General features: G+C 48.4%; 1 protein-coding gene across 3 annotated transcripts in view; it reads right to left on the bottom strand.

Moving 5' to 3' along the window:
* CBLC (Cbl proto-oncogene C) overlaps positions 1-23,341 on the bottom strand; it is a 699,319-nt gene that overhangs the window by 113,982 nt on the left and 561,996 nt on the right. The gene's annotated exons all lie outside the window — the stretch shown is intronic.

Genomic DNA, 23,341 nt, shown 5'->3' with positions numbered 1-23,341 from the left:
GAGCGAATCAGAGCTCTGCAGACATTGAGCTTCTGGGGGAAGGAGAGGAAGGGAATATCATCTCTGAGGAGGTGCAGCTGGTAGTGTGACTTCTTAGAGATGTCAGAGATGTGAGGAGAGAAGGAGAGTGTGGGGTCGAAGATGACCCCGAGGTTTTTGGCCTCACAGGCGGGAGCAGGGGGGTGGGGGAGTAAGGGAGCCCAGCCAGAGAAAGACAGGAAAAGAGGGAGTGGGTATGCCGATGAGGAGAATCTCAGTCTTACTGGCATTGAGGCAGAGATTATTGGCGGCACACCACTCCTGGATAGCGGACAGACAGTCATAGATGAGAGAGGGAGAAGTGGTGGCTGAGGGTAGCCTGAAAATGAGCTGAGTGTCATCCGCATAGCACTGGAAGTTGGGGCAGAGCGCAGCATTGCAGTTGGCAAGAAGAGCCAGGTATAGGTTGAAAAGCCAGGGAGAGAGGTTAGACCCCTGGGGAACACCACAGGTAGAGATAGAGATAGAAGAGAGGAAGGACCGAAGTTGAACCTGGAAGGGACGATCAGAGAGGATGTGTGAATGCTAAGCTGACAGAGGGGATCCCTGAAGGTTTACCCTTACATCTGGGATCTCCTTTCACATGGTCACCAGACCCACAAACCACACATTTCCCAAATGTCTTTTTGAATGGGAGTTTCTGATAACTTCCCTCTGGTTTGGGTCCAGAGGTTCCACTGGCCCTGTAAGGTTAATTAGCGTTGTATTTACCCTTGTTGAGTTTATGGCACTGTTTTGGTGGGGGGATTTTTAGAATGATGCTTATCATCCTTCTTATGGGTTTTCCCATCCTCTTTCCTGTGAGGAGCCCCAGAATCCTTGTGAGTAGCCCTGTTGGCCACCCACAAGTTAGCAGCAAGTGCTAGCTTCTTGGGGTACAGTTCCCTTGAGTCAGCAAGGTGCTGTCTTAACTCTGGGGAACAGGCATTAAAAATAGTTTCTAGCCGAAGAGACACCCCATGCCTTCATAAGAGCTCACTTTGTAGCCCTTAATACACCCATCTACGTTTTTTAGGTGTTCACACGCCCAAGTGGGCCACAAGTTACCACGTCTCTTCTAGTGGTTCCTAAACCCAAACCTGGCTTTGAGAGCAATTTTTACCAACTGCTAATCTTGTCTATCAGTCACATTCAATTCCATTTCAGCATCACAGCTATTCTGGGGGAGCCTTGAGATTACCCATGGAACACACTCACTCTCACATATACCTTGTACTTTACATGCAAATTCAAAAGAACTCAGCCAATCAAGAATATCAGTTTCCCATCACACAAACTCACCAAATATTTGGAGAGACGAGGCTTCCTGTTTTAGAGTGGTCTGGCAAAGAGGACTTCAAACAGAAGTGCAATCAAGGGACACCCATTTCATCTCTAGCACATGCTGCATCTCTTTTTCCCTGAGTTGCAGTTCCTTCACCATTTATTGATATTGATATTTTATTTCTATCGCGCTCATACACAAGTGTTTGAGCGCGGCAAGGGAAGGGGAACAGGGGAGAACAAAAACAACGATCTTACTAGGCCCAGTGACATTGAGAACGAGCAAGTGCAGGGTAGAGGGGGAGGGGGAGAAGTGCATGGAAGGGGGAACAAAAGGAGAGTACGGAGCGAGGAGGAAAAACCAACAATAAGAATAAAATAATAAATAAAAAGGCAACATACAATGGGAGTGCAGCCAGCAAGTGGCAAGTGCTGGGTTTATGGCAGCAGGCCGGGTAGGTCTGAAAGTCCAGGAAGAAAAGCGGAAGGCTGTATGGGTACAGATACAGACCCCAGTGCAAGGGGTGGCCCGGAGGCAGTGTGTGAGGGTGGCAAGATGAGCAGGTACTTGGGCCTGTAGGACAGAGGGTGGCCAGGTGCATGGTGCCGAGGGAGAGAAGAATCAGCAGGGGAGAGGAGGGGAGAAGGCAGAAGCAAAGAGGAAGGTTTTGAGGGGCTTCCGGAACCAGAGATGGTTCTCCTCAAGTTTTAGGGTGGCCGGGTGGCTGTTCCAGAGGGAGACCCCAGCCGAAGACAGAGATCTACCCCCAGCTCATTTCTTTGACAAACGACTGACCATGTGGGAGTTAGAGGTAAAGGAGCAGAGTGCTCAAGATGGCAGGTATTTCTAGAGGGATAGCTGAAGGTATGTTGGACCCATGCCCCTGAAAGCTTTGTGACAATGCAGAGGGTTTTTAATTTAATCCTTGCATCCACTGGGAGCCAATGGAGAGATTTCAGAGCTGGAGAGATACGATCCCAGGGCTTGAGGCCAAGGACAAGTCTCGCAGTCCTGTTCTGGATAAGATGTAAAGGGCAGAGAGTAGAGGCAGGTAGATTAAGAAAGAGGCTGTTGCAATAGTCCAACTTAGAGAGAACCAGAGCTTGGGAGACAGTGAGCTTCTGGGGGAATGAGAGGAAAGGAAGAATACCTCTGAAGAGGTGCAGTAGGAAGTTTGACTTTTTTGATACATCAGCAATATGGGCGGAGAAGGAGAGTGTGGAATCAAAAGTGACACCAAGGTTCTTGGCCTCGCAGGTGGCGATAGGAGTAGGGCCAAGGGAGGCCTGCCAAAGAGTGAGGGGAAAGGAAGGTGATGGTGTGCCAATGAGGAGGATTTCCTTCTTGCTAGCATTAAGACAAAGATCGTTGGCAGCACACCAATCTTGAATGGCAGTTAGGCAATCAGTGATGAGAGAGGTGGAGGAGGTGGCCGAGGGCAGCCTGAAAATGAGTTGAGTGTCATCCGCGTAGCACTGGAAGTTTGAGCAGAAAATAGCAATACATCGGGCAAGAGTTGCCAGTTATTGGTTGAAAAGCCAGGGCGAGAGGTTAGACCCCTGGGGAACACCACATGTGGAGAGGAATAAAGATGATAGGATGGACCCAAGTTGGACCTGAGAGGGTCAATCAGAGAGGAAAGAGGTCAGTCAGGTCAGAGCCTGATCGGTGATGCCCAAGTTATCCCGGAGATGGTTGAGCAGGATGGTATGGTTGACTGTGTCGAAGGCAGAGAAGAGCTCGAGTAGGATGAGAACAGGGGAGAATGCTAGAGTCAAGGTTGGAAAGCAGATCTTCAAGGATGTTCAGGAGAGCAGTTTCCATGCTTCTGCCAGATCTGAAGCCAGACTAATGGTCATGGAGACAGCCAACAGAATCAGAATGAAGGTTTAGCTGAGAGATGGCCAGCTTTTCAAGGAGTTTGCCCAAGAAAGGGGTAATGGAATGTATCTCTTAGTTTTGACTGACTCACCAGTTTTCTAAATTCAAAATGCATTTTCATTTTTTCTATCTCTAGAACTAGCTCAGCTGAAATGTTAGACATAGGTATGGTTGAGGTCAGAGGATTGTTCGCGGTTACATTTGTTGAAACATTAGAAAATGAAAAGACAATGCTATCGTATTATCGGTAACTAAGCGCACTCACTGTTCTCAGTAGAAATACAGTAAGACATGTACTCTGCATACACATATAAGAAAGTGACCTTGGAAAAGTATCTGAAAGTATTGAGAAGTGTTCTAGTGTAAATGTATGAAGTATATCAAGTGTTGTTGGTGTATATATAATAAATATATATTTGTATATAGATGTATGTGTAAGTGTTTCTTTTAGTGTGCTTTGTTAATTGGGTTCAGTGCACTTACCTACAGCTCACATCTTCCTCTTAGGATAAACCTGACTGCTGTGCCACTCTACCAATGTCCTTGAGTAGTACCTCCAAGTGGGACTTTAGGAAAACTCCCTTAACCTAATCATCAGCATTTGACCACCAGACACTCAATTGCATTATACACTCCTGAATGAGGATCAGTGAGATCGTCTTCATTAGGTTTAAATTCTACCTTGCTAATCACCACTACTTTGTACAAATGTATTCATCCAGATCGCCACCTTTACCCATCATCTATGGAGTCCAGGAAGGATCCATCCTCTCTCCAGTGGTCTTCAATCTTCACGTGGAACCACTTGGAAACCTCCTGGCTCCACAACATCCACATTCACCAAAACGCAGATGATACCCAGCTGCACCTCAATATATCCTCTATTGAATATAAGCTCAAGGTCTGCCCCACATTGATCCAGTATTGGATGACCAGTGCTTACCTGAAGCTCAACAACTCCAAAACCAAATTCTTACTACTGCGCAACAACACCAAACACCCCGACACTCAGACCTGGCTCTCTGCCATGAACCTCAAGGGCATCACACCACAGGTGGCCACCTGCACCAAACCCTTTAGGTTCAACATTGATACACACCTCTACTTCAGACAGCACATAGCAAGGAAGACACAAACAGTTAGGTACTGACTTTCGCTCCTGCTGAAAATGAAGTGTTTCATCACAGAAAAAAAAAATCAGATCTGCTGTCCAAGCATTTGTCCTCTCCCACCAGGATGGTGGCAATGCCCTTTTGGAAGACCTTCTGATGAACACCCTGTCAGCACAGAGATGTGTCCTGCAAGCTGTAGCATGACTCATCAACTGACTCTTCAAATTCAACCACATCAACCTGACCCTCATTGATGTGCATTGGTTCCTGCTGCAAACGCACATCTTCAAATCCTACTGCATAATCTACAAGGCTGTCACCCTGAAGTACCCAAGCTACATCACTGACAAAACTCAGCATCTCTGGGAACTTACGATCCATCATGTGCTGACTTAAACTCTGCCAGTGCAGGAAGGAAAGAACCAGAAGACAGGCCTTAACTGTTTACAGCCGAAAACTCTGGAACTTTCTCTATATCAACACCAGACTCTACCCCTCATCCCCCCCACCCGCGTACATTTCATGAAGGGGCTCAAGACCATCCTCTTTAATGAATGGCTCCTCCCTAACACCTAGGTCTGCAATCCTCAAATCCTTACACAACCGAGACTTGGTGATCTACCCCACTCCCCCACGTTTTGCCTCCCCTGGTTGCTTGTAGATCCCTAGCTGCCAAATTGCCTGCCCTCCCTCCCCCATTGTTAGCTCCCGGCTCCTTTGTATCTTTGCGCTCCATTGCTTCCTGAAGCTAGGCCAGCACTCAATAAAAAGAAGTAGCAGAAAAGGATAGAGAAGGAAGAAGCAGAAGAAGAATTAAAATCAAGAAAAGGTTATGAGGACATTATAATTACAATTAGACAATTGTTAAAGGTTCACAACTCTTTCACAGATCTGCAAGTTGATGTGTGCAAGAGAAGATGAAAAGTAGAAGGGTGAGCAATATTGGGGCACAAGGAAACAAGATGCCACATCTGGCATAGCATGGCAAGACAGGAAAAGACACGACACAGCCTTGCAAGGTATGAAAAGGCTTAACAAGCCACATGACTGCCTCCACTCATTCCTACAACTGGCCTCCGAAGAACAGGTCCCAGTTTCACTTTCTTACTTTGCCATCATCAAACTCTGTGTCCATCCATCTACCTGTCTCTCGCCTTCTCTTACTCCCTGTCTCTCCATCGTTTTCATATTTGTGCATTGTACTCGACAACAAGAATTGGGGAATTGCAGCTGAGGGTAGTTGGTGGTTTGGGGACACAAACCATTACGTGCTAAGGGTCCTGGGAGGCATGTTTTTTTTGCTTCAGAAGAATGATATATCGATACAGGAAGTAATGGATTGGAGCACACACAATTGTTATAAATGTTAGTGAACTTGAGCCACAATAAATAGCACATCTTTGTCATGGTTATGATGTTGAGAACTTTGAGAAGTGCACATTTCTTCTCGCTCTTGGAAACTGTGCAGACTTCAGAGACCAATCAGTTTAAAAGCATGTATAACAATAGAGAATGGGAATAAACCTTTATGGGAACAATTGTGCCTATGAGGCAAAACACCTAGGTGCCATCTTCAACTCTTCTATCTCCTTCTCTCTTCACATCACAGACCTTGCCAAGAAGGCTCACTTTAAGCTTCACCTCCTCAGATGCATTCTTCCTTTCCTCACCTTCCCCCAGAATCTCAATGTCTCCAGCGCTCTGGTCCTCTCCAGGCTGGACTACTGTAACAGCCTCTTCCTACCCAACTCCTCTCTTTGCCCCCTCCACCCCCAACTAATCAAGAATAAGACTGCAAGACTTATCCTTGGCCTCAAGGGAGAGGGACAGCACCTCTCCAGCCTTAAAATCACACTACTGCCCCCCCGGTTGTTGCAAGGATCAAATTCAAAACCCTCTGCATCTTCCACAAGGATTTCTGGGGCCTGGCCCTCCACTACATCGAACCTTCCCTCCCTAAATACCTCCCTGCTACAGCCCTTTGGTCTTCTAGCTCCAACTCTCTGCAGACCGGTTGCTTCTCCAAGCAGAGAATGGGGCGTAGATCTCTTTTCTTCGCAGGTGCCTCCCTCTGGAATTACCTCCCTGCCCCTCTCAGACTTGAGCCGGATCTCCTTAAATTCTGCAAGCATCTCAAGACCTTCTTTTCTCTTCCTCCTTCCCTCTCCGCTTCCCCTGATAATCTTTCCCCCCTCTGCCTCTTGTGCATCTGCCTGGTTCCGTCAGATTCTCACAGGGCATCAGGCCCTCCCCTACCAGTCTACCCCTGCACTTCGTCTCCTCTGACCACCCCAACCTGCACTTGCCCTCCTCCGATCCCTCCCCCTGCACTTACCTGGCTGAGCCTGCACCCCCTTAGCCTCTGTCCACCTGTCCACTCGCTTAACCCCCGTCACTTCCCCACCCATGCCCCAAGCACTTCTATTACTGCACTTGCACAATCCGAATGTCACAATGGCTAATAGGACCATTCTTTTTTGTCATCCCTGTTCCCCCCTTGTCTTCTTGCACCTTAAAACACGTAATGTATAGACACATTGGGCCTCATTACAACCCTGGTGCTAAGTACCGAACATTACCGCCATGGCGTAATTAACGTTTACGCCATGGCCGGATGCTGTAAAGTGCGGCACATTCCGACCCATCGCGCACGAGCATTACGCCATGGCGGTAATGCAAAGAACGCGATGCCGTAAAAGACCCCAAAATGGCCCCTACCGGCATCGTACGCTGCGCATGGTGCACTACCGCCACCCATCATAGCGGTGACCGCAATTAGCGGTGACCGTAATTACCGGTGACCGCAATTAAGCGGAAGCGGAAGTAGCGTCATCGCGGCGGAACGGGAAGGAGCACGGCGGCCATCTTTAAAAACACAATCCATTGCCATCCTCCCCAACCATACCAGATCCGACCCTGAAACCTTTCCAAACCCATCACCCACCCTACTACCCACCCAAAAATGCTGAAAGTTGTGAAGAAGGCATGCGACCGGCAGCGCCAGGACCGCTTTACACGTGAGGAGCTCACCATGCTTGCCGAGACACTGCAGGACAATGCTGCAGTAGTATTTTCCACGCAGATGACCAGGCCGGCAATAGTCCAAAAGAAGGCCATATGGGCCTTGGTGGCACAGCGTGTCAGTGCGGTGGGGGCCATACCCCGCACTGCACAGCAGTGCAGGAAGCGCTGGGACGATCTGAGGCTACAGGTCCGGAGCATACTCTCAGCAAACCGGAACCTGGGGACGGCAACCGGGGGTGGATCAGAATCCCCCATCAAGCTTCAGGCATGGGAAGAAATATGTGCCTCCACCATTGGGATGGAGAGCATCGAAGGAGTCGGAGGGATGGAGAGAGGAGTCCCGACATCTGGAGATGCAGGTAGGTGACCAAATCAAGCCATGCTAAAAGCAACAAAGTTCAATCATGTGAAGTACCATGTTGACCCATAGTGCATATGCAACACATCGGCAGGAGAATGCCCACAGACACATCCGGAATACACCCTGCACACATGCAGCATGCACACCCTAACTGCTGGCACCAACATACCACCATGCAACTTCCACACAAAAGGCACAAAACCTGTATGCCCCTGCCGGAAATGTTCTGCATGTACCTACTGTTAAGATGTCACTCGTCACAATGCACGGCCAATGTCCGCAGACCCTTCAATAACAGTATCCCACCTTTGCTCCACCACAGGCTCTGATTCAGACCTCCAAGATGAGGACACCACTGCCTCCAGATCCACCAAGAGGGCCAGGACAACAGTGGCAAGGCCGCAAGCCTCCACCTCAGCCGTCCCTGGAAAAAAACACCAGCAGCCACAAACCCTGCCAGGGGAAGAGGCCAGGCCAGTGACAGCCACCACAACAGTCATCGGAGACGCAGCAGCAGCACCGCACACGTCAACAATTGTGCCCACCGAAAGGACAGGCTCCGCTACGAGCAGCACCCTGGGGGAAATTGCTGCCATAGCAGCATCCTCAGACAGTGAGGCAGGGAGCATCGAGGACATCGATGATGGAAGCCCCACTGCCCACCCACATTCCCCCCACACATCCCTAAGCCCCCTGCAGGCAGATGCCACACAGGGGCATTCGGAGGCCGAGGATTGGCCAGCCACCCCATCCCCGCAGCCTGAGGCGAGCAGCCCAATGGACATGGCAATGCCACTGGGCATGAGCCAGCGCAACCAGCAGACCCTGCAAGAGATAGTCACCCGCCAGCAGCAGCTATCCACCCTCCTTAATGAACACGTAGCAGAGTGTGGGGGTGCAAGTGTTGCCATGGAGAGAAGTGCGGACCGAGTCACGGATGCCATTGAGTCCTCCACAAAGGACATCTGTACAGAGCTCGCTGCTGTGCGGCACGTCCCCACAGAACTAGTACAGGCCATTATGGACACGCGTCCAATCGTGCAGCCAGGACCCTCCTCATCAACCAGCTCGGCACAGAGCAGCCCCATCCGCAGATCTGGGAGGAATCTGCGCAGCACGGGCAGGGGTGCCCCGGGGGTCAGGGGAGGGGACTGTCAGTAGTGGCTGGACAGTTGAGCAGGACTCCTTCACACACTGCTGCACAGACAGTACCACACCTTCATAGGGATTCCAGGGGGGTGGTGGGAGGGTGGAGGGGGTGTGTTGGGATGTTTAGGGGGGAGGTGGGAGGGTGGAGGGGGTGTGTTGGGGTGTTCAGGGGGATGGTGGGAGGGTGGAGGGGGTGTGTTCAGGGGGGAGGTGGGAGGGTGGAGGGGGTGTGTTGGGGTGTTCAGGGAGGAGGTGGGAGGGTGGAGGGGGTGTGTTGGGGTGTTCAGGGGGGAGGTGGGAGGGTGGAGGGGGTGTGTCATTCCTTTTTGAAATCACAATACACTTTTTCGTTTTGCACAAATCATATGTGTGGACATTGCTCATTGCGTATGTGTGCTTTATTGTTGAATAGTCCGCAGTGTGCATTTTCAAGACACACACATTGGCCCGAGTGCCCTCTCCATGTCACACGCACACGACGTGTGTGCTAGAAGCATTGGTCAATGAGATTCTGACGCATTTCACGCCCCTCCTGTGCATCGCTGCCTCCTTGAGGTGCTGCACCATCCCCACCCTCATCATCCTCATCGCCAGGTGGTTGCAGGTCTGCGTCAGGGGGCAGGAGCACATTTCGTCTGACGCACATATTGTAACGCTCACCTGATTCCCGCAGAGGCGCCGGTCTTGACTGGGTGAATGCCGTAACTTCAAAGGTGATGTGTAACACACGGTTGGCTCTTTGGGCTGGACCTCTGTGCACTGTATGTCTGACTCGAAGAGTAAGATGTCTGCAGATAGAAAATATGGGATTAATGAACTGGGGTTATTGGGTGCCTCTCTCCTCTTCCCTTTCTCTTCTCCTGTAGAACCACACAGGGTTAACACCCTCACCTTAGGTAAGTGAACGCCGAGCTCTCCATCTGCCTCGGGGCAGGGTGCCGTAACCAGCTTCTTCACTGGATAAGGGTGCAGGCCTCTTGACCTCAGAGGACTGCTGTCCGTCGTTAACTGCACGAACGGTAAGTTCTGGGCACTTCAAATGTCTTAAAAGTCTTTTGTAATGATATCTCTTGTTTTGCAGGGTTCCGGCGATGGCGGATGGCGGGCTGATGAGAGTTGAGGATCGAACCCGCGTGAGGAATAGAAGCACCTGGAAGCACGTAAGTAAGCGCTTGTAGCCTGCTTCACGATGCGCACTAACTGTCCCTTTTATCTTGCAGGTACAAGTTCGGAGCTTTAGAGAAGCTGAAGGGTGCTGGAATACCCACTGGATTCGGCGTGGGAAGGAGTAATGGCACGTGAGTAATAAAGTTGCCCAATGTCTTTAAACGCACCTTCTTTTGTCTTTCAGATGCGGGATGCAGCGCCGAAGGCCTCCGGAGCGTGCGAAGAGTTGGTAAGCTTTTGTCTTTCAGATGCCGGAATGCAGTGCGAAGACCTCCGGAGCATGCGAAGAGTAGGTAAGCCTTTGTCTTTCAGATGCCGGAATGCAGCGCGAGGCGTTGGTGACAGCCGATGGACCAGGTAAGAGATGCGCTGCCACTGAAGACCGTAGTGCTAACCTGTTCTTTCTTTGTCTTTACAGGTGCTGCTGAAGACTGGATTCCAGGATGGTAAGCCTTTGTTCCCTTAGGCCCAGGATCAGAAGCAGAAGACACGATGAGCGTTCTGCTGCAGAGAATGCAGAATAACGCAAAGCAAGATACATCCATCGGGTGTGGTCTAAATAGCCTCCTGTAGTGCTTAGTTGTCTCCTTCCACAGCCACGCCTAAGAAAAGAGTTCCTGCTTTCCAGAAGAGTTCCAGTGTTCTGAACCTAGGGAGTGGCTCCTGCCCCGCCCAACAGGAAAAGTAGTCCCAAACAGAAGAGGATCAGGGGTTCAACTGGCAGGTAAGTAAGCAGCATGGTCTGCTGCAGGTAAGTCCACCCAAGCATTATGAGCCCGGCGCTTCCAGCGCTGGGACTGGGCATCTTTATGAGCCTGGTGCCACTGGCGCCAGGACAGGGTCCAAAAGGTCCCAATTGGGACTGGCTGGCACTCGGAACCGGGGTTATGGGTCTGCTTCCAAGGGAGTCGGGCAAGTCCTGATCTTTTGGAAGCAGAGATCATGACAGCACCCCCCCTCAAGGCCCCTCCCAAACCGGGCTTCTCCGGGGGTTTGGGCTTGTTAGGAAATGTTCGATGAAATCTTTTGATTAGACGAGGCGCGTGGACATATTCTGCAGGTTCCCAGGATCTTTCTTGGGGACCGTAGCCTTTCCAGTCAATCAGGTAAAATAGTTTAGATTTTGAGATCTTGGAATCCAGGATGCTTTTGACTTCAAACTCGAGTTCTCCATCAACTAGAATAGGTTTTGGAGATGTAGTTAGTCGGGTTTGAGGTTGCACGGGTTTTAATAGAGAGACGTGGAAGACCGGATGTATCTTCATGTGAGGGGGCAAGTCCAACTTGACCGCTACTGGATTTACTATGGTAGTGATGGAATAGGGACCAAGGTATCTTGGGTTGAATGTGCGTGGTCCTTTTAGAGGTAGATATTTGGTGGATAACCAGACTTGATCTCCTACTTGATATTGGGGGGCTTCCTTCCGATGTTGGTCTGCTCCTTTCTTGTATTGTTCTTTAGCCCTTTGAAGGTGAGAAACGGCTTCCTTAAAGGCTTGGGTGATTGTAGAATGCAGGTGGTCTACTGCTGGTGTTCCAAGATCTTGGAGTGGATCCAACTCCGAGGTTCGAGGGTGACTACCGTATAAAAGAAAAAACGGGGTCTTCCCAGTTCCCGAGTGGACAGAGTTATTGTAGGCATATTCGGCTATCCAAAGGATATCTTTCCAAGTTTTTTCAGTTTGTTGTAGCATGCAGCGCAAATACTGTTCCAGAGTTTGATTGGTCCTCTCGGTTTGTCCGTCGGTTTGAGGGTGGTGGCTGGTCGAAAGTCTCACATCAATTTGAGCCGACCGACAGCAACTTCGCCAAAAATGAGAAATAAATTGACTACCTCGATCCGAAATTAGAACTGAAGGAAAACCGTGCAGTCGGACGATGTTTTCGAGAAATTCTCGGGCCAGAGTTGCTGCTGTTGGTAAGCCTTTGAGTGGAATGAAATGCGCCATCTTGGAGAATAGGTCCACGATTACTAGGATCGTATTGTATCCGGAGCATGGAGGTAGATCGGTGATGAAGTCCATAGAAAGCATATGCCAAGGGCGAGGCGGGATGTCAATAGGGCGTAAGAGGCTGGCTGGTTTTTCCTTTTGACTCTTGTTTTGGGCGCATACTCCACAGGACATTATAAAGTTTCTGATATCTTTTTTCCAAGACGGCCACCAGAAGTAGCGCTTGATCTTTTCCGAGGTCTTGGTCATACCGGGATGTCCTTCCATTAAAGAATCGTGATAACAAGAGATTACCTTTTTCTGTAAATCTGTGCTGGGCAGGTATAACCGTTCTTGGAAATATAATAGGTTGTCCTTCACCGTAAAGTCCTTTCCCTGCAGATGCCAATTCTGTATGTCTGCTGGAGTTACCAGTAGCCTGGCTTTATCCTTAACTTCCTCTATGGATTGTGTGGCGATTACACCTAGAATTCTTTGTTCGGGAATGATAGGTACAGGTTTAGGATTGATCAAATGTTCTTCCACTCCCATCTGAGAAAGGGCATCAGCTTTACTGTTTTTTGTACCAGGTCGATAGGTAATTATGAAGTCAAACTCGGCAAAGACTAGTGCCCAACGGAGTTGCCTAGAGGATTGAGCTTTTGCGGTTTTCAAATATTGCAGGTTTCGGTGATCTGTAATCACAGTAACGGTGTGTCGGGCCCCCAGAAGATAATGCCGCCAAGCCTTAAAGGTGGACTTGATAGCTAGAAGTTCCTTATCAGTAATAGTGTAATTGATTTCAGGAGGCGAGAATTTGCGGGACCAAAATGCCACGGGATGCAACTGATTGGTTACTGGGTCCTTTTGTGATAGAACTGCCCCCATGGCAAGGCTCGAAGCATCAGTTTCAACGATGTAGGGGAGTTCTGGGCGAGGATGTTTTAAGATCGGTGCAGAGATAAATCTAGTCTTCAAATTCTGGAAAGCTTGTTCCGCCTCGGTAGACCATTCAAAACGTTTGTTTTTCTTTAACAAGGCGGTGATGGGCTGGACTATTCGAGAGAATTCGGGGATAAACCTGCGGTAAAAGTTAGCGAAGCCTAACATGCTTTGAACACCTTTTACGGAGGATGGCGATGGCCATTTGAGAATTGCATCGACCTTCTTTGAATCCATACGCACTCCGCTAGGTGATAATATGAATCCCAAGAATTCAACTTCAGTCACGTTGAAAACACATTTTTCCAACTTAGCGAAAAGTTTGTGTTGACGCAATCTCTCGAGGACCATTTTCACGTGTTTCCGATGTTCAGTTTCCGATGAAGAATAAACGAGGATGTTGTCAATGTAAACAACAACACACACATCTATGAGCTCTCTGAGGACATCGTTCATAAAATATTGAAAGGCGGCCGGGGCATTGCAAAGTCCGAAGGGCATGACCTGATATTCAAATAGCCCATACTTGGTGCGGAAGGCCGTCTTCCATTCATCGCCCTCTTTTACTCGTACCAAGTGGTAGGCTCCTCTAAGATCCAGCTTTGTATATATGCATGCTTTTCTGACTTGGTCCAGGAGTTCAGGGATCAAAGGTAACGGATATCTATTCTTAACGGTGATCTGGTTCAGGGCGCGATAATCTATACAAGTTCTAAGGTCCCCTTCTTTTTTTGGAACGAAGAACAAAGCTGAGGAAGCAGGGGACTTGGAAGGACGAATAAACCCATTCGCTAGGTATTGATCCAGGTATTGTCGGAGGTGAAGATTCTCAGGCTCGGTGAGGGCATAAATTCTACTACAAGGAGGAGTAGATCCAGGTATCAGGTCTATCTGGCAGTCATAAGACCTATGAGGAGGTAGAGAGTTAGCCTGATCCTTCCGGAAAACATCTTGGAATTCTAGGTATTCAGGAGTTAACTGAGGAGCCTCCAAGGAAATTGCTGCCAGTGAAACACCAGGTCGAGGGTGACAAGTGGAGACACATTCTGGAAACTGAACCGTTCTTGCTCGCCAATCGATCTGAGGATTGTGCTTCTCTAACCAAGGAATTCCTAGAATAATCTGGAACTGGGGGGCCTTGATCACATCGAACACGATCTTCTCATGGTGTCCATCTTGACTTACTAGCGTCACTTCTTGGGTGGTATGCGTTACTGGTCCGGAGGCTATCTCCGTACCATCCACCGTAGTAATGACGTCCTTTACAGCCTTTGGACAAAGAGTCAGATTCATCCTCAAAACCATTTCATGATCCACATAATTGCCGATGGCACCGCTGTCGACGTAAGCTTCAATCGCATGTAATCGATCCGGATGTTCAGGGCTAATGAGGACCATAGGTATCACGAAATGCGAGGTCACGGAACTGGTTTTAACGCTCGGCAAGAGGACCTCTATTCTTGTCGGGCGAGGTCGTTTCCCTGCTCAGAGTTTGTGACCCTGGTAACTGCAGCTCCTACTGCCTTCTTGGCTGGTTTCACCGGACAGTCTCGAAGAAAGTGCCCCGGGTTTCCGCAATAGAGGCATAATTTCAGCTGTTTTCTCCTTTCAAGCTCCTTTTGTGTTAGTGGTCCTTTCAGGCCCCCTATTTGCATGGGTTCCCCGGAGTCTACTCCTTTGGTAGGAGTTGGTGGTTTGGAAAATACTCGAGCATCAAACTTGGAACGATCGGCCTTCCTGTTCTGCAGTCTGTGGTCAATTTGAACGACTAAGTCAATATAGTCCGAACAGTCTTGCGGGGGATTCACTACTTGGGCTAACACATCTTTGAGCTCTCCACGTAGACCTCTATAAAACAGCGTAATCCTTTTGTCCTCAGGCCATCGGGTTTCCACTATCAGTCTGTTGAAAGACGCAATATAAGCCAAAAGGTCTTGATTACCCTGTCGCAGTGAAAGGAGCTCATTGTCCAAGGCCTGCCCCTGTGAATGTCTTGCAAACAGTTTTTCCATACTGAGCTGAAAAGCTCGAAAATCATGGAGAACCGGATCATCTTGATTAACTAGAGGGATCGACCAGTCTGCCGCATTGCCACTAAGGTACGAAAGCACGAAAGCTACCTTAGCTTGATCAGTTGGAAAGGCTGCTGGCCGGCATAAGAAGTGCAACCGGCACTGATTAATAAATACTGCAAACCTCTTTGGGTCACCAGAAAATCGTTCGGGCGGAGCCAGAGGTACATTCCCAGGTAGGTTGATCTGCACTGGGTTCGTAGAGGATGTTGAAGGAATATTTGCCCCTGATGCGGGTAACGGAGTTTGTCCGGCTTGTGACTGTAGCAATTGTCTAGCGAGATCGTCTGTTCGCTCCTTGGAAATAATCAGTTCCCTTCTTAGAGCATTCGTTTCCCGACGGGCTGCATGCACTTCTGCTCTTAGTTCCCCAAGTAACTGGGCTAGCTGGTCGGTATCCGAGGTTTCCATAGCGCCTGGGTGGGAGTTTTGCGATAGGCTTTGCGTTCTGTAACGCTCACCTGATTCCCGCAGAGGCGCCTGTCTTGACTGGGTGAATGCCGTATCTTCAAAGGTGATGTGTAACACACGGTTGGCTCTTTGGGCTGGACCTCTGTGCACTGTATGTCTGACTCGAAGAGTAAGATGTCTGCAGATAGAAAATATGGGATTAATGAACTGGGGTTATTGGGTGCCTCTCTCCTCTTCCCTTTCTCTTCTCCTGTAGAACCCCAAAGGTTAACACCCTCACCTTAGGTAAGTGAACGCCGAGCTCTCCATCTGCCTCGGGGCAGGGTGCCGTAACCAGCTTCTTCACTGGATAAGGGTGCAGGCCTCTTGACCTCAGAGGACTGCTGTCCGTCGTTAACTGCACGAACGGTAAGTTCTGGGCACTTCAAATGTCTTAAAAGTCTTTTGTAATGATATCTCTTGTTTTGCAGGGTTCCGGCGATGGCGGATGGCGGGCTGATGAGAGTTGAGGATCGAACCCGCGTGAGGAATAGAAGCGCCTGGAAGCACGTAAGTAAGCGCTTGTAGCCTGCTTCACGATGCGCACTAACTGTCCCTTTTATCTTGCAGGTACAAGTTCGGAGCTTTAGAGAAGCTGAAGGGTGCTGGAATACCCACTGGATTCGGCGTGGGAAGGAGTAATGGCACGTGAGTAATAAAGTTGCCCAATGTCTTTAAACGCACCTTCTTTTGTCTTTCAGATGCGGGATGCAGCGCCGAAGGCCTCCGGAGTGTGCGAAGAGCTGGTAAGCTTTTGTCTTTCAGATGCCGGAATGCAGTGCGAAGACCTCCGGAGCATGCGAAGAGTAGGTAAGCCTTTGTCTTTCAGATGCCGGAATGCAGCGCGAGGCGTTGGTGACAGCCGATGGACCAGGTAAGAGATGCGCTGCCACTGAAGACCGTAGTGCTAACCTGTTCTTTCTTTGTCTTTACGGGTGCTGCTGAAGACTGGATTCCAGGATGGTAAGCCTTTGTTCCCTTAGGCCCAGGATCAGAAGCAGAAGACACGATGAGCGTTCTGCTGCAGAGAATGCAGAATAACGCAAAGCAAGATTCATCCATCGGGTGTGGTTTAAATAGCCTCCTGTAGTGCTTAGTAGTCTCCTTCCACAGCCACGCCTAAGAAAAGAGTTCCTGCTTTCCAGAAGAGTTCCAGTGTTCTGAACCTAGGGAGTGGCTCCTGCCCCACCCAACAGGAAAAGTAGTCCCAAACAGAAGAGGATCAGGGGTTCAACTGGCAGGTAAGTAAGCAGCATGGTTTGCTGCAGGTAAGTCCACCCAAGCATTATGAGCCCGGCGCTTCCAGCGCTGGGACTGGGCATCTTTATGAGCCTGGTGCCACTGGCGCCAGGACAGGGTCCAAAAGGTCCCAATTGGGACTGGCTGGCACTCGGAACCGGGGTTATGGGTCTGCTTCCAAGGGAGTCGGGCAAGTCCTGATCTTTTGGAAGCAGAGATCATGACACATATTGTGTAGCATGACACATGCCATCACAATCTTCGCAAACCTTCTCATAGCGGTACAGGAGTGCCCCGCCAGACCTGCAGAGGCAGCGGAAACGTGCCTTCAGTAGGCCGAATGCCTGCTCAATCACCACACGGGTACGTGCATGGGCACGGTTGAAGTCCTCCTCATGCTGGTTCTGTAGGTTCCGGACTGGTGTAAGGAGCCACCTCTTCAGGGGATAGCCTGCATCACCTGTAAGTGGACAACAATGTATGTGTCAGGGATGAGAATGATTACTGAACATGACGTGACGCCATGCCTTGCATTAGACTGTTACTTTGCACCACTTTTAGTCGCACTAATGGATTCACACTATGCAACCGGTATATGTTCATGGCTCTCATGTACTGTTTTGCATCCCAAGTCACAATGAAGGGGTGACAAGTGCCTTGTGAGTGCACATCCACTGTGTCCGTTCAGGCCGTATTTCAGGTGACCTGGCACGTGTCCTGTGAGGTCAACGCTCACATGATTGCAACATGGATGTCTGGCACATTATGACCCCAGTGAACAATACTGATGTCAATGTGGACAGTTTGTGGGCCTTGCTGTCTGAGTTGTGGTGTATTGATGTTCCTGTCCGTCATGTGCCTCCTTTGTGCGCAGTTATGGGGGACAGGCCTATCAGTAGATGGTGTTTGGTGACGTGCATGTAGCTGCTATTCGTTGGAGTCAATGTTGTCACATTTTGTACAATACACTTGCAGATGGTTGTGTCATGGTTGGGACACACCTTCATTCCCATGTTAGGGCTGCTTAGGTCAGGCATCATGTATACAGTTGTCAGATGACGTAAGTGCTGCCTCAGGGTATGGTCTGGCTACTGCTAGCCGCAGCCAGGTGAAGTATGCATCATCCCCCCCCTTTCTGCCAGGTGAAGTATGCATTGGTACGTCGATCACCTACCCACTTCGCATTTCCATGCTCATGACATTAGACTCACCGAGTAGCCAGGATCTTGGGCCTGCATGTCGCTCCATGTAGCATGGTATTGTGGAGTTCCTCAGGACCATTGAATCATGGGTTGATCCGGGGAATCGGGCACAACAATGTGTGAAGATCCTGTTGGAGTCACAGAGCATTTGCACGTTGATTGGTTAGATAGTTTACGGTTGCGGTACGGTACCTCCATGGCATGTGGGACCACCAATTCCACATGGGTGCAGTCGATGGCACCAATGCAACCAGGTATGCCAGCTAGTGCATGGAAACCCACTTTGGTGTTAGCAATCTCCTGGGCAGACCGCGGCAATGAGATGTGGTCGTCTGTGTGCTTGTGGAGGGCATCGAGCACTTGGATCAGTGCACGTGAGAATAATGGTTGTGATATGCCATGCAAGTGCCCCACTGTGTGCTGGTAGGTGCCTGTGGCCAGGAAGTGGAGCACAGACACTATCTTCAGTAGGGGGGGATGGCGGTGGGTGTTTCAATCATGCTGACAATGTCGTTGTGTATCATGTCCACAATGGTGGTGATGGTGTCCCGGTCCAGTCGGTACAGGGTGTGGATCTGCTCAGCGGTGAGGTTGAATGGACTGGCTCGGATGCGTGGGATTGGGGGCTGCCTCTGTGGTGGCACTGGCTGTGCTGGTGGGGCTTGCTGGCCCTGCCTTGCCCTCCTTCTCCTCCTGCGTCTCCTCTGTGCAGCCTGTTGTTGTTGTTGTTGTTGAAGTTGTAGCACTTGCATTGCTATCAGGTCCTCCTGCCCCAACATTGCTAGTCCTATTGGTATCATTGTGGAGTGTGACTGGGTCTGGGAAGGGGTTGGGTGTGCTCTTTTACTACTTCCTGAGTCTGTATTGCCTCCACCTGTGCTGATTCTGTGCACCTGTGGCAGCTGGATTCACTGCACAAGGCCCTTTACGGTTGGTTCGCGATGGCGTTACTAGCGCCATGGCGGTAAGGTACTTTACGGGCTGGGTGATGGCGTTAGGTGCATGTCCGCTTGGGTCGGCATTCGCGTACCTTTCCGCCATGGCGGTGATTACGGTGTGGGATGCCGTGTGCGCGCGTCCTTGGTGCAGTTAGCGGCAGCGTTAACTACGATGCCGCTAATGGCTCGTAGTTAACGGTCAGGGGTCATAATCGGACCTAGCGGAAAACGATGGCGGTAATCTTTTACCGCCATCGTTTTTCACTTAGCGCCAGGGTCGTAATGAGGCCCATTATAATAACTCAATATTTTTTTTTTTAAATTATATAAACTGTGCCCTGAAGAAGACTAAGATGCTCTCCAATAATCTGTCATAATATATGTCGACTTTAACATACCCATAGACTGTGAATATGTTCCTCGGAACACATGTTAAATGGAGTGCTGTACATATTTGTTGTTTCAGTGAAAAAACAAAAACAGGTCACTAGTTATTTGGTGAAACCTTTCATTTAGTGCACCAGGCTCATCCTCGGTTTGCTGGGAACATTGGGCAATACAATATACAATCCCCAAAGAAGACTGTTGCTACTTATATTCAAAACGAGTTCTCAGTGAATATTAGTATCCAACAATGTGTATTTTATTTTCCACAAGGACCACAAACTGTACAATAAAAATACCCTTGTATTATGTGCTCGTAAACAATACGTGAAAAGTTGTATTTATTTACAGTAAGTTGCTCTGTAATTAATGACATGTACTGTATAGTTTTATGTGTATTTTTAATTACTGCTTGGATACGTTGTATACGTTCTGTGAACTATAAACAACCAAATAAATAAATAAATAGGTTGAAAGAATTCATAAATATGCACCCAAACAATCTCACAAAAATCAACACTTAAAAACGAATGGTCCCTGTATCCTTAACAATAATTCTAATTCTGTGGCAAATCGTATAAAACAAACATAAGGTCCACACCTGGACATCTTCTATATATCAGGGTTCTGCAACTCTAGCCAGAGGTTTTGGACTACAGCCAACATCAGCACTCTACATTATTTTGGGGAGTCAATTATCTATGCAGGCAGAACCTGCATATAGATCGAATACTGGCTGCTTTGCATAAAAACAAAGTGCATTCTGGGAACATTAGAATAATTATACATGTATCAAACATGCCTGTGATTGTAATTAAAATGTGCATTGCTTCTGAGCAGGCAAAGCACACTTGGTATGATGCTCTTTTCATCTGTCATAATAGGCACCATGACAGAAAAATGTGTGCAAAGCATGAAACATATCTGACATAAGCTTTGGACGGTTTCATTGTTCGAGTTTGACTTGACCTGGTGAGAAAGCCTTTCAGATACAGTTTGAGGTTTTTGCATGTTGCTGCTCGCTGGACACATTGAGACATTGAACAGCACAGTGTTCAGGAGACTGCTGCAGCAAGGGGCCGAGAGCTTCCTCAACTTGGGCAGGGGAGGGGAGATGTGGGTTGGGCCTCAGGTCTACACAGAACGGTGCTCCGGCAACACAGTTTTTGGCAGGATGCAGCTCCATCTTGTTCCGACCCAATTCCTTCCCTGCTTCGAAGGCTAAAAGGATTCAGGGTACAAAAAGAAGATAGCAGCAGGTGCATTAACAACGACAGCTAACCTACCAGCTAACATTGGAGGTGTTCTCAGCCTTCAATTTTGCTTAACTTGAAGGAGATTGTAATCTCGGGAAAATGGGGGCACACTATTATTTTTCTGCACTTCTTCATGACATGGGGTCAGGGCCGGAACTAGGATTTGCAGGGCCCTTATCTGCATAAATAGTGATATAAGTGATATTACAGAAAATCATATTATAAATGCACAACGGTATAATGGAAAGTTGCATTACAAAGACGTTGTCATGACTAAGGCAGGAGACAAATAAACTGGTGTCCAGTCATTATTAATATTGACCTATTTAGCAATATCAGGAGTGAGGCTTTATGAAGTATCAGACAGTGTGTGCTGAATACCTTATATAGGGCCTCATTACACGGTAGGCGGTGGACCAAGGTGCTATTAGCACCTTGGTCCATGCCGGTAAAATACCGGCACCGCCTTGGAGGAAAGGGGAATTACCGCCCTATTCCAAGGTTGGCAGGGTGGTAATTCCCCCTTACCCCATTGCCCTTCCCCATTCCCATTTTTGCCCCATAGGGCTCTATGGGAATGGGAAAGGTGCTAATTACGGTACCGCAAATTGCGGTACTGTAATTAGCACCCTGGTCCCTTTGCGGGTTGGTTTTTAACGCCAGCTAAAAAGCAGGCGTTAAAATACCAACCCGCAAAGGGACCTCGTAGTAAAGCGGTAAGGGTTAACGGTCACCGGTACCATTACCGGTGACCGTTAACCCTTACCGCCTTCCGTGTAATGAGGCCCAGAGACTTTTAATTTTGGCAGAGAAGGCATAGTGAGATAAAAGGATTTGGCCGGCAGCACACACTTTGGGTGTAGAAGCTGGGATTTGGAACCAGTCTGCAATTCAGGAACTTGAACATATGTCTTCTCAGATGAAATTGGTAGAAATATTGTTTGTAAAACGTATTTTTTTTAAATGTTTGAAAACACCACCTGACTATGGAAGGCATTGCAGAAATATGGTGATTGTGTTTTGCTAACTGAGGTTAACTGCTGTTTTTGCAGGCTTTTCACCATTGTTTTTATTATTATTGTGTGCATAATTGGAGATACTGTCCAGACTAGCAAGATGCTTTCATTTCAAAAGCTCCAGATAAGGATTATTTTGGCTGTCAAAAGAAATAAACTCCGAGCAGGTTCCAAGGATGTCAGGGCAGGGATTGGCAGGTTGCATCTACTGCAGGATTGCTTATAGTGCGATAGACAGGGGTCAAATCCTAAAAAGAAAAGTGGGGGGACTCATTAACAAACACAATGGTAGTGACATCACCAGAAATTAGCATATCAAGGTGGAATATGCACATTTCATTCAATTGGCTTTGCATAACCATACAAATTGCACAGGACGCACAACTTTTGCCATTCATAAAACAAACGCACACACACCCAAGAGAGGTTATTTTCTTCTAATAGTGTTTTGAAAACGTTAAAAGTGTGCATGTTGTAAATTCCAACAATCAGGGCTCAAGTCGAGGGTACACGTGGGTGGACTCAGTCCCTCCCCAGCTAAAATGAGAAACAATGAATGTCCTCTTTGACTTATGAATTAAATCCGACCTCGGGGACTGAAGCACAGTCATTGGGGTTTCAGGTCAGACACTTCACCACTGCATTATAGAACCTGTTGAGGAATAACAAACAACTAAAGGTAAGCTGTCCCATTTCGGTACTACAAGTCCCAGGGAAAACATGTGTATTGGTTCTTGGAGTTTAAAACATGCACACCTTTTTAGTTTTCAAAAATACTATTAGAAGAAAATAACCTCTCTTGGTTTTGTGTGTGTGTGTGATTTTATGAGAGGCGAATGCCATTCGTGCTGTGCAATTTGGGTGGTTACGCAAAGCCAATTTGATGAAAAGTGAATATTTCACCTTCATATGCCCATTTCTGGCGACGTCACATCCCATTGCATTTGTTGATGAGTCCCCCGCTTTAAATTTCAGCACTTGACCCCTGTAATGTTTTCCCTGGAACGTGCAATCCCAAAATGTGACGTTTCACCTTTAGTTGTTTGCTATTTTTCATCAGTTTATCTGGTGCAGTGGTGAAGTTGCAGGACCGTGAAGTGAACCAGCCGCTGACAGCGTAAATTCATAAGTTCAAAAGAAGACAGCCAATGTTTCTCATTTTACACACCGCGTCCAGCGTCAGTCATAAGAAAAAAGTGCATGGACTCCCTCCACCCGCATGTACCATCGACTTGAGCCCTGGCGATAGAGCCCATTTACCTGGGAGGGTTTGAGGCAGGGAAGTAAGCAATGTTTCAGGTCTTCAAATGTTAGCAAAATTAACAGTGAAAATAAGGCAGATAGTTGAAAACAGTTTTGTGAGATATGCTCAATTGTCCTGGGGGTGGGAGCGGCGACAGAGCGCAGATTTTACACAACCTTCCGTCGCTTTGCTATTAATTTCAAAATAAAAATGCCCCTTTGGAGTTCTTAACACGGAAACGTTAAGAATGTCTTGCCCAAAACAATGGTCTTTTAAATAGGCCATCACTAGTCAATAACACATGCTTTAAATGCTCTGCTTTAAGAAAGAAAGTGATGAGCAATGCTTAGGAGGCCTGCAGCATCCAGTGGGCAGCTGGGAGGGGGCATTTTGCCTCGAGAGGTGACACGTTGCGCCCCTATGGCCGCGGGGCCCTGGCCAGCCGCACAGACTGCCCATGACTGGGGCCGGCCCTGCGTCGGTTCAGAAGTATGATTTAGCGACCGAGAAGCAGTCATATAGTTTGAAAAGATTATGCAAAAGTGGAACGCGTGCATGAACGGAGATGCTACATTTGGCAAAGCACACAGATCGATATCAGGGACAGCTGCATCAGAATATCGGACTGTATTTGTGATGGTTTATCAAGCTTCATTTATTAAAGCTTACCA

The sequence above is a fragment of the Ambystoma mexicanum genome, chromosome 1q (genome assembly GCF_040938575.1).
Source record: "Ambystoma mexicanum isolate Mex_15411 chromosome 1q, UKY_AmexF1_1, whole genome shotgun sequence".
Lineage (NCBI taxonomy): Eukaryota > Metazoa > Chordata > Amphibia > Caudata > Ambystomatidae > Ambystoma > Ambystoma mexicanum.
Note: the sequence above shows the minus strand (reverse complement) of the source record. Positions and strands in the feature narration are given on the sequence as shown.